This window comes from Epinephelus lanceolatus, chromosome 17, assembly GCF_041903045.1.
Source record: "Epinephelus lanceolatus isolate andai-2023 chromosome 17, ASM4190304v1, whole genome shotgun sequence".
Classification (NCBI taxonomy): domain Eukaryota; kingdom Metazoa; phylum Chordata; class Actinopteri; order Perciformes; family Serranidae; genus Epinephelus; species Epinephelus lanceolatus.
In genome coordinates this window covers 16,573,619-16,588,154 of record NC_135750.1, presented here as the reverse complement: position 1 = coordinate 16,588,154, position 14,536 = coordinate 16,573,619, and positions in this window count along the sequence as shown.

The following is a 14,536-nucleotide window of genomic DNA, read 5'->3' as shown; positions in this document are numbered from 1 at the left end:
ATAGAAAGTGGAGAAATAAATCTATCACCTCCACAGCAGAGTTATAGTAGCTGGAAGTGTTTTATGCAGCCCTGCGCCCTTGTCCCATTGCTGTAATAGTTCAAGTAATATTTCATTTCATTTTAACACAAATGGAGTCAACACTGCATCCTTTATTAGGGGTTTAAACAAACCTGGTCCAAATAGAACTGCTTTGTATTTTGGGTAATTTTACCTGTAGAAAAAAACATGATAGTAGAAAGAATGACAGCAGATCCAAGTGATGGATGTGTTTGTTTACATGGGTAAACTACTATGTAGGAACCTAGTTTACATCTTAGAGGAAGATGGGTGAGCCCCACTAAAGTCAGAACATCCCATCACCAAATTAAAGCCTTAAAACAAATTATAACCAATATGAAAAGCAGAAGAAAGATGTCACTGCGTCTTACTACAGTTTTCCTCTCCTCTCCTCTCCTCTTACAAGTAGCAGAGACGTCTGATATCTTTCATTTATGCTCATTTGTTTATGTCAGATGTGCAAATGGGAGTAAACAAAGCCAGATGGGGAAGGAGCGAGCTACCGTGCAACTGCTGCGACGGAAACATTTGTCTTTCATCCAGCTTTGCGAGACACACGATGATTCCCTAAATTATAAAAACTTGCAAAAACATGCCATTAAATAAATCACCCTCACTGTCAATCGTCTTGTGAATGCAGTAGTAGTACAGTATAAGATGTAAGTGGCGTGCTGTGTGTGCCATCCCTGTACAGTCTGTCTGTGTTTATATCCGGCAAGAGACAGTTGTCATAAGAGTGAGTTAAGATATTTAATAATCTCAGTCATTAACCGTGGATGTCCTAAAGAATTTAAATGGCTGACCTCAGGGCTTCATAACTAACTGCTGTACAATATAGTCACGTATTGAAATAATACACTAAATGGACTTCTATAACCTTATCAGGTGCTATCAAACCACTGTATGAGTAATAGTAGAGTTAGATTTGTTGTTGTCGGGAGCTCAGCAACCAAAATAGAGAACACCAGGGTCGTGTAGTTCAATTTTTGGCAGATATGTCAGAAATATTACTGTCACCAGCCACCAAAAGCAACTTAAACTGCTCAAGTGGTAGAAACTCTTCCACTTGTGGTTGGTGGCTGCAGGATGTTGAGCACTGTGGGCTAAAGTGTTATCTAGTTTCGCAGATGGGCCAGAAGGATGTGTGTATGTGCATGTAATGTGGAATAATATGTGTAAAAATAACTGGTGTGCACTGGACCAAATAACTTTCTAAAAATGTGTGTGGTGATGAGTTGTACAAGGTTGTCGTGTAAATGTGTCTTCATTAAAGCTCACCACAAGATTTGGAGAAGCTTAATACTCTGTAGCAAATGATTGGGAATCACGAGGAAGGCACAGATTTGGTGTCGAATGTACAGTGTGGTTCATGATTTGATTGCAGAGCTTGTGTTTACTCAGCCTATGTGATTAGAGGAAGATTCAGTGCAATATACAGTACAGGCCAAAAATTTGGACACACCTTCTCATTCAATGCGTTTTCTTTATTTTCATGACTATTTACATTGTAGATTCTCACTGAAGGCATCAAAACTATGAATGAACACATGTGGAGTTATGTACTTAACAAAAAAAGGTGAAATAACTGAAAACATGTTTTATATTCTAGTTTCTTCCAAATAGCCACCCTTTGCTCTGATTACTGCTTTGCACACTCTTGGCATTCTCTCCATGAGCTTCAAGAGGTAGTCACCTGAAATGGTTTTCCAACAGTCTTGAAGGAGTTCCCAGAGGTGTTTAGCACTTGTTGGCCCCTTTGCCTTCACTCTGCGGTCCAGCTCACCCCAAACCATCTCGATTGGGTTCAGGTCCGGTGACTGTGGAGGCCAGGTCATCTGCCGCAGCACTCCATCACTCTCCTTCTTGGTCAAATAGCCCTTACACAGCCTGGAGGTGTGTTTGGGGTCATTGTCCTGTTGAAAAATAAATGATCGTCCAACTAAACGCAAACCGGATGGGATGGCATGTCGCTGCAGGATGCTGTGGTAGCCATGCTGGTTCAGTGTGCCTTCAATTTTGAATAAATCCCCAACAGTGTCACCAGCAAAACACCCCCACACCATCACACCTCCTCCTCCATGCTTCACAGTGGGAACCAGGCATGTGGAATCCATCCGTTCACCTTTTCTGCGTCTCACAAAGACACGGCGGTTGGAACCAAAGATCTCAGATTTGGACTCATCAGACCAAAGCACAGATTTCCACTGGTCTAATGTCCATTCCTTGTGTTTCTTGGCCCAAACAAATCTCTTCTGCTTGTTGCCTCTCCTTAGCAGTGGTTTCCTAGCAGCTATTTGACCATGAAGGCCTGATTCGCGCAGTCTCCTCTTAACAGTTGTTCTAGAGATGGGTCTGCTGCTAGAACTCTGTGTGGCATTCATCTGGTCTCTGATCTGAGCTGCTGTTAACTTGCGATTTCTGAGGCCGGTGACTCGGATGAACTTATCCTCAGAAGCAGAGGTGACTCTTGGTCTTCCTTTCCTGGGTCGGTCCTCATGTGTGCCAGTTTCGTTGTAGCGCTTGATGGTTTTTGCGACTCCACTTGGGGACACATTTAAAGTTTTTGCAATTTTCCAGACTGACTGACCTTCATTTCTTAAAGTAATGATGGCCACTCGTTTTTCTTTAGTTAGCTGATTGGTTCTTGCCATAATATGAATTTTAACAGTTGTCCAATAGGGCTGTCGGCTGTGTATTAACCTGACTTGTGCACAACACAACTGATGGTCCCAACCCCATTGATAAAGCAAGAAATTCCACTAATTAACCCTGATAAGGCACACCTGTGAAGTGGAAACCATTTCAGGTGACTACCTCTTGAAGCTCATGGAGAGAATGCCAAGAGTGTGCAAAGCAGTAATCAGAGCAAAGGGTGGCTATTTTGAAGAAACTAGAATATAAAACATGTTTTCAGTTATTTCACCTTTTTTTGTTAAGTACATAACTCCACATGTGTTCATTCATAGTTTTGATGCCTTCAGTGAGAATCTACAATGTAAATAGTCATGAAAATAAAGAAAACGCATTGAATGAGAAGGTGTGTCCAAACTTTTGGCCTGTACTGTATATTTTTTCCAAGTTAGCTTTCAGTTCAGCAAAGACACACTTCTCCTTGTCATAGTTAGGGACCGTACAAAAATTACTGATGTGTAGTGAGGGACTGAAATTCATTATTTACGCTTTTTAAAAGCCTTCAATTATTAAATTATATATATATATATATATATATATATATATATATATATATATATATATATATATACATGTATATGTGTGTGTGTGTGTGTGTGTGTAATTTAATAGTTTAATTATAATAATTTAAATAATAATAATTAACTAATACATTTAATTAATAAATTATGTAATTAAGCAACTATCATTATAAATAATAATATAATGGTTTAATAATAATAAATAAATTAATAATATTATTAATTAGATTAAATCATTATAATTGATTTTTTATTTTTGATTATTTTTATTTTATTTTTTTGAATATACTTTTATTTTACTTTATTTTATTATATTATACTTTTATTTATTTTATTTTTTAAATATACTCTTATTTTATTTTATTATGCTTTTATTTTATCTATTTTATGTATAATGAATCTCACAAAGGAAAGCTACAATAAGATACAAATATGGGGTAGAAAAAAACCTTAAAAGTCCTCCCATGCGCTCCCAAAAAAATATTAACTACCCTCCCTTCACAAAAATAAAATACCACACCCCGTTTCTGACCCTGTCACCCCTTAATACCTTTTGTACAGTCCCTTATAGGACACCGTAATCCACTTGTACACACTTGAGATGCAAAACTACTGTGTGAAATTTGTATTCTGTGTTCAGCTGCTATTAAAAAGTCGTCCAAACAAAACAATTACCAGGTTTAAATGTGTCAGATGTGAGTTATGCAATGGTTGCCTCTGTACTGTAATGATTGATTGATGTTTAATCTGGAGAGCGCTTCTACTGTACGACGGCCTGGCACGAAGCCCATCTGATGTTCCCCAAACCTCTGACTGTGCTGAGATTTTGCCTTCAGCACTTGAGGAACCAAACCTGTCGGTTGACTTAAGATGCCAACCTGCTACACTGTTGCTAGATGATGATGATGATGGGGCTGGCTCTTCATGCCATCTCTCACCTTGTTTGACCTACTGAATTATAAAGGACTGACTCTGCTGCGTACGGCTCCCTCTGTCACTCGTGCATTCACCATGGCTCCTACTCTTCCCTGCCAAGGACTGATGTTGTTGTGAAGTGTGTGAGTGCACTCTCTGCTTCCCTGTGAGCGTTTCTTATTTTGGTTTGAAAAGCTGTCAAGGCTACAACTGGGTTACATGTGGGTGAAAAATTGAGAATAAATAGTGGTGTGTAAACCTTGACGGTGTTTCACCAGCTCACTGGGTTCCGTCTCACCCAAGCTCTGTAGATTCGCTGTCATTTTGCACTCACAGTATCTAATAAATGTTCCTGGTTTGGTACAACTACTTTGTCAGAGATGTGATTATTTCATGTGTTGGACTTTCACTGCATGGAGAAACAGCATGCACTTCACAAAGAGTTTAATCAAAACTCACACATCACATCCCTTTATTATAAGATTAAATGTTAAAGGCACAGTTTACGCCAAGATTAAAAATACATATTTTACCTCTCACATGTAGTGCTGTTTAACAATGTAGATTGTCAATCGAGAGAAACAGAAGAATTAAGTAAAGATAATATTTAATACAGAATATGAGTGTACAGATTAACACATGATTTGTGCTGATTAAGATTTAATAGAAGTCTTTGGCTCTTGGACACCAGAGGGAGATATTTTGTGATCGAGGGACATCTGAGTGACAGCAGGATAAACCTCAGACACTAGTGGTGGTTGATGAGTCCAGACACTAGTGGTGGTTGATGATTCTGAGGCTGCTGGCTGCTGTGGCCGATGAGGCTGATGAATCCATAAAGACTAGGTGGTGATGGGGAGGTGGAGGGCGCATGTATGATGGCAGCAAGAAAGACCCATACTTAAAATGAGGAGCAGTAAGATGATAGGCTGACAGAGAAGGTGTGTCACTGTGCTATTGGTTGATTGAATCAGCTGATGATTCAACTGACCTACCCAGACAATAGGCTCGTTCGAGATGAACTGCGCCTTGCCTGGAAAGTAGACGAGAGCAGGCGGCCGCACCGGGGGGCGGTGACAAAAAGCCGCAGTGAAGTCAGACAGTTTCCCAACAGTTTCCAGCAGCCTTCAGTCCGTACAGGAAGTCACAGACACACTTACATCCTGTCTGGAATGATGTCAGTTCATTAAAAAAGTGATTAGACCCATTTATCAGTTTGTTTTCACCATCAGTCACACAACATGTTTTCTGTTCACAGAATAAACCTTCAGGTCAGACAAATACAATCTTAATCTCTAGAATTCAACAAAAATGAGTAGTTTATCTAAAACGTCATCTTGTTGAGTCGACATCTAAACCAATCAGCTGTTAGACCAGGTGAGAGCCAGGCGGCGCAGTTGGTGGAGAGCAACTGCAGCGCCTGGCTCTAAAAACTGCGGCCGCCTCGCTCTCGTGATTTTATCGCCGTCCACTTTTGTAATACGTCTGAGCAAGTCGGGATGAAGTCGGACACAAAACTAACTGGCATGCATTGTGCACCGATCGCCGGTGATCGAATCTGCGCAGCACTGGCTCATCTCGAACGAACCTATTGATACCTAGAGACAGTGAGTGAGCATACGTGCAAGAGTAAATGGCAGGGTGGGAGAGAAACTTACAGAGCTTCATTTGAAAGATTTATTATGAATGCCTCTTTCCAGAAATCATGACCCATTTACTCCAGATAATCCACTGACCTTGTTGTGAGCAGTTTCATGTAGGGACTATTTACTTTCCACTGAACTACAACCTCAAACTGTATCACCGTGCAGAAGGAAGCGTGCATCTACTCATGAACGAGAGGCTTGTGCTTGTGACAGCAGGAGATGTAAACATTAATCATGTCCTCCTTGACTGAGCTGTAATGTCAGTTAGCTCAGCAGTGCTAGGTGCCATCTTCCTTCTTGTCAGGGTTTAAATGTGAGGTTCTGTTTCCTGTTTTATTTTCAAAGTATGTTGGTTTGTCTCCCCATGTCCTGTCAAGTTTCCCGCCGCCCTGATTGTCTTTGCTTTCACCTGTGTCTCATTATCTCCCCTGTCAGAGTGTAAATAAGTCTGTAGCTATGTTTCCATCCAAAAGTGATTTGAATCATTGGGAAATGCGCATTAAAAGAAATACGAATCCTGTGTATTTCCATTAAATGTACGGACTTTGGTGAAAACTATGAACTCTGGCGAGTTTTCCGCAGAGCTGGAAACAAAACAAGTCTCGCATTCTTCTTCTTCTACGTTTTCTGGTGGTTGGCAACCAGCTTGTAAATGCATTACCGCCTTCCTGACCCGGAGTGTGGATATCACCATGGAGAGAGGTGCTCTACATCAGACTTAATTCGAACATAACTGTTTCCATCCCCCGTTTTGCAAATCAACATTTTTTCGAATCAACCAAAACCCGGCTAAAGCGAGCGTATTTTAGTTTGTGCGAATCAGGGGATTTTAATTAGAACTTTGGCGTTTCCATCATAATTTTCTGATGCAATACTTCTAGATGTGCATCTAAACAGGTTGATGGAAACATGGCTAGTGTCTTCCCTTTGTTCTCTGCTAGGTTGTCTTGTCCTTCATGTGAGCTTTCCGGTGTTCTTCAGAGTGTGTATTCCTTGTGAGCTTAACCTTTTTTCGTATTCAGACCAGTGAGTTTCTGCCTGTTGATTTGGTTACCTCTGCCTGTGCTGACTGCCTTTTGTGTACCGACCCTGACTGGATTAAAAACCCTGAACTTTGTATTTCGTCTTAGACTGCATTTGTGAATCTACCATTGCGTTCTGTGTGGAGCTACGACTGGTAGTAGTTCAGTAGAAAGAAAATAGTTCCTACATGAAACTGCTGGATTATCTTGAGTGACCAGCTCATGATTTCTGGAAAGAGACATTGCTGCTGAGTTTTTCAAATATATTTTTTGGGCGCTTTGAGCACCACAAGCCGAGTGCCATCTAGTTCCATTATATTCAAGAGAAGGCAGACATCTCTATGATTGATATCTCCAATATTTGGCAACCAAAATCAAAACAATCTAGGCTGATAAATAGCACTACAGGTAAGAGGTAAATTATGTATGTTTTATTTTAGAGTGAACTGTCCCTTTAATAGCATCAGTTTTTCACTGAAATCCTTAATTTGACTGTGATCATTTAAATAAATCCAGCATTCACTAACAGCCCTCACTCAAAGATATTCAAGTTGACTGAGGCATCTCCCCTTCCTGCTTCGTTCTGCAAAGAATGTGACAAAACCTGACATGAATTCATGCTTAAAATGCTCAGAGGAGGTTACAGAGTGGAGAATGCTCATAAACCCCCCATGGCAAAATTTCAACTCCAGTATTGATCAGATAGACAGGACAAAGTGGCGAGGCAGAGAAGTAAGAAAGAATGACAAACCGGTCCTGGATGGGATCTAAACAAAACCCATCACCCGCACACTAGGCTCAGGACATTTGTAGTATGCTGAGAGGAAGAAACATGCTGTGCAGCTTTTACCATCATTCTTTAGATTATGTAAAAGGCTCATAACTGTTAGAGTGAGATAATGTGATCAGTTAGGGAAATTATTAGTGTAGTCAGAGCCATTAGTGAAGGCAATACTGTTGTAACTGATGGCCTTAGACTAACCACAGAGAAAGGCTTGTCTGTACAAAGATTGCTGTGTTACTACAGTGTATTAGAAATTAAATGTGGCTGTAATGTGAGACAGAAGCAGTAGAGGGCAGCAGATCACAATTCTCTCAGTCATAATACAATGAGCTCATTGATCATCCACTGAGGATAAATGGATTATAATTGGTCTGCACACCAAAGTGAGACTGTATAATTGAATTGTTGTTGTGCCTTATTGATGGCCGACTGGCTGACCTCCTAAAACTGAGGGCAACTTAAACAGCAGCCTCCAGGAAGAGGCGGTTTGGGAAAAATAGTGGCATGTTATCCCATCTGCAGAGCTGCAAGAAGCTTTCAGTGAAAATATTATCTCTGCCTCTGACTGTGTGTGGTGGAGCAGCATAGCGTGTGAGTGTGTGCGTGTGTGTGTGTGTGTGTGTGTGTGTATGAGAGAAACAGAGAGAATGAGCAAGTGATGGAGAATGAAGCGGGCCTGACGGGCAGCTCTGCTCTCTCCAATGCCTGGAGGTAGAACTTATAATGATTTCCACGGAACAGAGAGACCTGTGGAGAAGTTGCACAATAACAAACATCAGAGGAGCAGAGCACTGTGCTGCAGCTCGTCCTCAGAGGCTCGCACAACCACCACGCAGCTCCCAGGGGTGGATAGCACACAGTTATCAGCGTAGAGACAGACAGACAGACAGAGGGTCACGTGTGAGGGGGAAATGGGAAGCAATACTGGCTAACATTGTAAATAGTTAATTAGTTCTCATTTGATTGTGATAATCTGTGGTGGGGGGAATTGATTTTGTCGCCTCGTGCTATTGCGCTACATTCGGGATCACTGCGTCCTTTAATAAAGCAGCTGTTGAGCTCAGTGGAGACAAAGAAACAGGAAGATGAACTGAAAAATAAATGCACCTTTTATCAGGAAATCATGAAATTCCTAAATGTGATTTTTGCAGTAAAACAATAAAAAGGGGGGAAAAAACACCTGTCAGATGAAGTTTGTCACCTGTTTTTAATACAGGAAACAGTTGTGGTAGAAGCCAGAGGTGGGACCAAGTCATTGTTTTGCAAGTCACGAATAAGTCTCCCGACTTTGCACTCAAGTCCCAAGTGAAGTCCGACAAATTCCAAGTCCTAAGCTTTGAGTTTCAAGCTCTAAACAAGTCATAATGCACTCTTTTCACCAGAACAACATTTTAACAACAGAGTAATTTATTAAATATACAAAAAACATGACTGCTGTTTAACATTTGAACTTATTTGCTAAAACAAGTTTGTTGGACATTTTGCGGTCCATCTGTAATTTACGACCTGTACGTTTTGGATATTGCGATTAATTTTTTTTGTTGATCAATGTGTAGTTTTTGTTCACAAATTAAATTATCTTTGGTCAACCCGGTCTCACTCACAAGTCATCAAAATCCGACATTTGGGAAGTGACTTGCAGCATCAGACGCTGACAAAAAAGCCGTTACGTCTGCATTATATGCGGCTGGTTGCTGTTATAGTTTAACGGCGCTCGGTGGTGTCACGGGGAAATGTGGTGGGACAAGAACGAAAGTTATGTTGGTGAAAGTCCAAGCAGGGTGGACGGGATTGGTGGTGAATGGGTCCAACAAGCACCAACTGTCAGTCATGAGAGCGGTCTTGTACGATTCTAAAGCCAAATCATGTTCTTTTTTCCTAAACCTCACCACATGCTTTTGTTGTCAAAACCCAACAATGTGCATTAGTTGTTGGAGAAAAAAAAACGTCAATTTGCATTGTTGTACCTATTTTGGAAGAGACTGTATGTAAAACGCAGGTGTATCTTGAAAGAAGACGATGCATGTAACAGGCAGAACTTGACACGGCGTCCCAGAACGTCAACAACCAACACATCCAGGGTACCTTTCATGTCATATCTGGACAGGAAAGTCCATGACCAAATGACGATATGTGACGAGGTCGGAGTGAGAATGTGTTGCTTTGGTAGAATTTTTTCCAACTGGTGCTCAGTAACAGAGCGTTACTTTTTCATGGTTCTCTCTGCAACTTCAATGGACACTGTCGGATTGATTCAATTAATTGATTTGTGACACACTTTAAATTACACCTTTTAATCTGTTGGTTTAGGGGAATGTATCAAGTATCAACTCAAAGGGCTTCAGTCGAAGTGAAGTCACAAGTCAGTGTCTTTAAAGTCCAAGTTGTAGGTCTTGTTTATACTTTGTTGAGTCCAAAGTCATCAATTTTGTCCAAGTCGTGTGACTCGAGTCCACACCTCTGAAAACAAGAGATGTTCCTCTTATTTTAGGAAATACAATCATTGTTGCATTACGAAGAGTGGGATCTCTGGCACAACTTCACCCGTTTTCAAGATGTAAAGGGTTAAAACTTCAGCAGTGATTGTAGTATAAAGACATCTTTACTGTAAGTGAGACCAACGTATTTCAGTTTGTACCTTTGATAAAGCTTATCTGTGATCCCAACATGAATACAGGAGAAAACTAATTGCTGAGTGACTAAGTCAGTGACAGTTTAAGATGTATGTTGCAGTCACTGATAGGCTACACTGTTATATCATCACTTGTAATGTCAACACTATAAATACCACCTATAAGGTACACCGCCTCCATGGAAACAACACTCAGCCATATGTTTTTTTTAAAGCGATATTGTTAAACATTACTCATCTGAAATGTACAGTAAAAGCCGACTAACAATGGCGTTTCATGAGAAAAGTCTTTCCCAAGTTTATAACCTCTGCCTCCACAATGTCTGGAGTCTCCACCCATCCTATGTGTGCAAGGTTATGACATTCTCAGCCCACACTCATTCAATCAAGCTCTTAACCCTGCGTACTCACACACACACACACTCACACACACACCTTTACAGTGTGTCATTATGTTGTAATCAGTGGTCTGAGAGGGATAATGATTGTATTTATAGTTTCTTTTGATATCCTTCTTCGGGAGGTCAGTGTCGTGTCATGAGCTGTCACCTGTGGGAAGATGCGCCAATACATGCAATCATCTTTATTTTTATAAAGTGAGATCACAGCGAAGCTGCTTTTATCAACATGATGTTTTTCTTTTTTGTTTGGGTGGTTATTTGTCAAAGAAAGGAGTTGATCCTCGATGATGTGCAATGATTAACCACAGTCTATACGTTTCTCTTTACACTGTGGCTGCGGCCCTGTTGCAACACCGTGACACGTGCCTGGAGTAGAATCTCTGAGAAAATGTCAACCACTCACTTTGACATGAAATATGATTTCACGAACACAGAGCCTTTAGCAAGAGACCTGTGTAGATAAGGCTTTGGGTGGAGCTCTGACACAGGCGGGGATAACACTAATTAGGTCCCTATAATAATGAGTTCTTCTTTACACAAAGGTGTTGAGAAACTCTGAGCAGACTGCATGTAGTCTTTTTCCAGTCAGGTGGCATATGTGTGTGTGTGTGTGAGAGGGGATCTAACACCTCTCTGTCATGTTTCCTGGTGGTTGCTCACCCATGACTCACCATCTTCTGCCTGCATGAGACAGATACGGTATCTTGGTAATTACAGATTAGCTAAGTAGCTAGCTACTATTATCAGCAAAATGTTCATATCTAAATCGATAATGCAGCCCCCACCAGTGTCTTATCATCATGCCTATATATTATGTTATATAATCATATTTACTAATGTAAAGATGTCAAAGCTGGTCGGTTTGGTGCCAACTACAACTTCTTTACCTGCTGTTTGGTAATTTAATCCATAACAATGTGTCATAATTCATTAAATTAAATTGTTTTGTATAATCAGTCTGAAATACCTGTAACTAAAAGGAATACTTCACCCACAAAATGATTATTCATCAATCAATTACTCATGCTGTGTTACCTTGAATTCATGAAGAAAACTTTATTTTTCTCGCATGTTGCCATGGAAAAGAAGAACATATTGAGTGACTGGGGGGGGCACAATCAACAACACCAAAATATGTCAAAACATTTGTTTAAAAACTCTCATACAACAGTATCCAAGTCTCATTTATCCAGTCATGCATTTTTGCTAAAACTTTGCTATTTAAGAGTGCTTTGTTTGCCCTGTTTGGTTCGGTTCAATCAAACTCAAGTTCATTTGCCCCATAAGCGCGGTTCATTTGGGCAGGTGTGAACACAGCAATCACACTCGGGTGTGCACCAAAACAACCGGACCAAGAACTTCTTGAAGAGGTGGTCTCAGTCCGGTTACAAACGAACTCTGGTGCGGTTCGTTTGTGTTGAGAACGTGTTCTGGCCTCGATCTGAACCAACTGCAGTCACATGACACATTGTTTGGGTTAAACATGAGCATGTTACAGTCCTGGAGGATTATTAATGTGCACCTCCTCCTGTACTGCCTTAATATGCACATTCAGCACATCCAATGCATCAAAACATTGTTTTCTAGTTGGAGCCGCGCCTCATTTTCAAACTGTATGGTTTGACTAAAATGAACAATGACAAAAATATAGTCCACGATGAGCAGCGCTAAAATCAACCTGCGTAGTTGTCCCTCCATTGTGACATTAGGAAGTGTCACGTTTATCTTGCAAGTGTACTCTTCTTCAACGTTTTGTTTACTTCCTGGATTTTCCCTGTATGGAGCAAGAGCAGCTTTCTCACACAAAGTATTTGATCTGATCCATTTGTAAATGCTGCCGTGAGAACATGAACCAACTCTAGGCAATTATGCAACTTTGTAACAAAATTAGTCCCTGATTCAGACCAAAGCAAGACAACTCTAGGTCTGAATGCACCCTTAAACTCAACTGAAAGTTAAACTTATCTATGCTCTTTTCAAAGCCAGACTCCAATACTAAGGTTCTTTAGTAAAAAAAATATATATGTGTTTGGGAGTTACTGAGCACACGACTGAATGAATGAGACTTGGATTATACTGCAAGAGTTGTGTAAGAGTTTGAAAACTGATGTTTTAATATTGCTTTGTTGTTGTTGTTAAATGTGGTCCCCAGTCAATCAGTAAAACATGTTCATTTTTGTCCATGGAGGCGTGTGAGAAAAATGTTTTCCTCACAAACTCAAAGTAACATGACATGACTGATTGATTCAAATAGTTATTTTATGGCTGAAGTATTCCCTTAGCTAACTACCCAGCTGGCTCCAGGCGTCAATATGACGTCAGACAGACATTAAATTTTGGTTGGAGTGAAAATCGGGTTGACAATATTTTAAATATCTAACACCATTAGAGCTATAATGTTTTGCAGATATTGGTTTTTGTTCTCTATACCTCATGACTAAATGTTGTTCTACGGCAAGATGATGGTGGTATGAAACATTCAGAAAAAGTTGGATTTTGGTTACTTAGCAACACATCTTAAATCCATAAACTGTATGATAAATATGGCCCACATGACAGATACCTCACGCCAAGATGGTGCCAATTCATCCCAATGTAGTTGCTCATCTGGCGCATATGCCAAGAACATTTTCTAGCCTTCCGGGTTCACCTCCCCAGCATGCGACTCACAGAAAATGCACAGTGGTGTTTCTCACACTGTCGCTGCCCGCGACTTCCCCTCAGCTCCCAGACTTTACACTGTGATGACGCTACAGCTTTAGCAAAGTTTTATAAATGTTATACCTGCATGGCTCACAAATTCAGAATAAAAAAATCATAATTGACCTTGTCTGCAGTTCGAGGTGTCCTGTCAACAGTTTTTACAGACGTCTCTTTTATAGTGGTGGTCTATGGGAAAAATGCTTTTTGGGCAGTGGGGGATTTTATCACTGCAATACCACAAGCGGCTACTGGGATAATTTTGCTGCAAGGCTGAGCAGCTTTCCTGCACCCTTCTGGACAGCTCCTCAAAAGTAAAGCCAAAACATCCTGATCGCCCCTGGCGGCTGGCTGTAGTACAGACCATAAAACCCACCCCCTCCATTTTAGCAGAGGGGACATGGGCCAAATGAAAAATTTAAAACACACGTTGAAATAAATTTTTCCCAATGATGGTTTCTGTCATTTTAGGTAGTTCTTATAATGCTGCTGTAGTTTGAAATGTTATTTTTTCTGATAAGTCTGATCATAACTAGGTATATGATGCTGTAAAAAGGGGTTTGACAATGTGATTGACAGCTGTGTGTGCCAATTGGTGTGCTAGCGATCAATGGAGCTACGTGCCATTGGTCGTACGTAGGCACTACTGCAGAGATTGCTACCATGCAGACTCTGGTTCCAAATGACGTCACCAGGGCAAGACAGTGGTGGCAGCATCCACGATATTTTGGCTTCATTTTTGTACAGTGGGAGTAAGCGGACACGCGTTGTCCATCGATCGTATCTATAGCCGTGTTTCCATCAGCCTGTTTAGATGCGCATCTAGAAGTGACGCATTGGAAAATTATGATGGAAACACCAAAATTTGAATTAAAATCCTCTGATTCACACAAACTAAAATTTACTCGCTTTAGCCGGGTTTTGGTTAATTCGAAAAAATGTTGATTCGCAAAACAGGGGATGGAAACAGTTATGTTCCAATTAAGTCTGACGTAGCGCACCTCTCTCCATGGTGATATCCACACTCCGGGTCGGGAAGGCGGTAATGCATTTACAAGCTGGTTGCCAACCACCAGAAAACGTAGAAGAAGAAGAAGAATGCAAGACTTGTTTTGCTTCCGGTTCTGCGGAAAACTTGCCAACTCACCAAAGTCCGTACATTTA